Genomic DNA, 1,787 nt, shown 5'->3' with positions numbered 1-1,787 from the left:
AAGCTGCAAGGATTGTGTGCATATCCGTTTGAAACAGTTCCCTGGAGGGATCAGATGCATATCTTCCCTGCTGGATGCCTCTCTGCATGAGGTGGATGAATACAAGCAGCTCATGCTGCAAGGCTTGTTTATTATTGAGAAGCTCGCCACCGACGAGGACAACTGCAGAGTCATGAGCCACATAAATGGTCTAGTTTGCATGATCATGAGGCCTCTAAGCCGCGACCTACTGCACCGTGTTAATCATGGTGAATGGTCCGATGTTGTAGATGCATCACTGCGACTGACGTGCACCTGGCTCAATACTGCTACAGGAAAGAGTGGCGAAAAGCTGTGCAGCCAAATCATAGTGAACAAGGAAGCAATCAGCGCCATGCTGACCATTCTCGTCTGTGATAAGTGTCATAAAGAACGGCTTATACTAGCCATGAAGGTTCTTCTCATCACAAAAATACAAGGCCAAGAAAATATCGTCGTGCAGCTACTAGGCATCTTTCTTGGTTACAGGAAGGATGATTACATCACAGGATTGGCTGGTGAAAAGCTTCTCATGCTCTCCAAAGAGAGCAAAAGCAACGCAAAGACCATCTTAGAAGGAAAGATCATCCTAGAACAAAATGGCGATTCTGCTCAGAGGATTATCGGAGCATTATATTTTGAGGAAAGGAATAAATTCAGAATATGTGCAGCAGGGATCCTGGAGGGTCTATGTAGTCACTACATCGTAAGCCAAGAATTACCGCTCCACGCGGTGGAAAATGAGCTATTTGAGAATCTGAAGAGACGCATAACCGATTACATGCCAGGGGTAATCATTCTCGACTAACAATAAATTTTCTACTTTCTTCACGTATTCATATATTTTACCATGTCATGAATTAATTGTTACTCTAGGTAATCTAACTAAATACAATTTCTTTGACATTGCAGTTGCTCTTGAAAATGCTTCCTGCACAGCGGCAGAGAGCAAGAAATGTCTCACTGGATGCTGATGTAGAAAGGCAAAACACTAGTGTTGTTTCATCATTAGATAATGCCCAAAATGGTGTGCAACCCGAGGATAAGGAACTGCAAGCAGCCTTGCTGTCTCTATGCTTCACGGCATACCACAAAATGATCGATAAAGAAGATGATTTATCTCCTCTGCTTGACGCAGTTCGCTTGAAAGATCCTCAGTTTAACTTACCGGAGAGGCTCATTGAATTGGTAGAAAGGAACAGCGACTCCACGGTGGTGGACTGCCTCAGAATCGTGAAATATACTGCTAAGATGGCCAAATCCATGATAAGACACAAGCATTTCTACTCTGACCAAGACCTTGGTAGATTGATGAACTCACTGGACAAAGCTTGCAGAGACATGAGCCATGTTGACGCCTTTGAGCATTTATCTGGAGGCGATGATGCTGATACTCTCAGTACCCTCGTGCAAGAAGCACGTAAACTGTTTCATCCAATGGAACAAAGACAGAAACCTGAGGTTTCAATCAAGGGAAAAGAATATGAAATTACTGAGCAGGGGCAGTCCTCATCAGGTTCAAGCGATAGTGATATTCTCGGTTACCTGCGTGTACTGTTTCGTCAACCGGAAGAAGAACAGCAACCTGAGGTTTCAAGTAAGGAAAAAATAGTCTGAAATCATGGAGCCCAGCCATCAAGGACATCTATTTTTTGAGCATGGGCAGTCCTCATCAAGTTAAGACTTGTTACTCCTCGATGATGTCAGTTGTATCTCTAACTTGTGTTTGTTACTATGAAACTTAAATTCAGTTACTTGTTTTTGGTACT

The sequence above is a fragment of the Triticum dicoccoides genome, unplaced genomic scaffold, assembly GCF_002162155.2.
Source record: "Triticum dicoccoides isolate Atlit2015 ecotype Zavitan unplaced genomic scaffold, WEW_v2.0 scaffold211512, whole genome shotgun sequence".
In the NCBI taxonomy this organism is placed as follows: domain Eukaryota; kingdom Viridiplantae; phylum Streptophyta; class Magnoliopsida; order Poales; family Poaceae; genus Triticum; species Triticum dicoccoides.
This window is presented reverse-complemented; position numbering follows the sequence as displayed.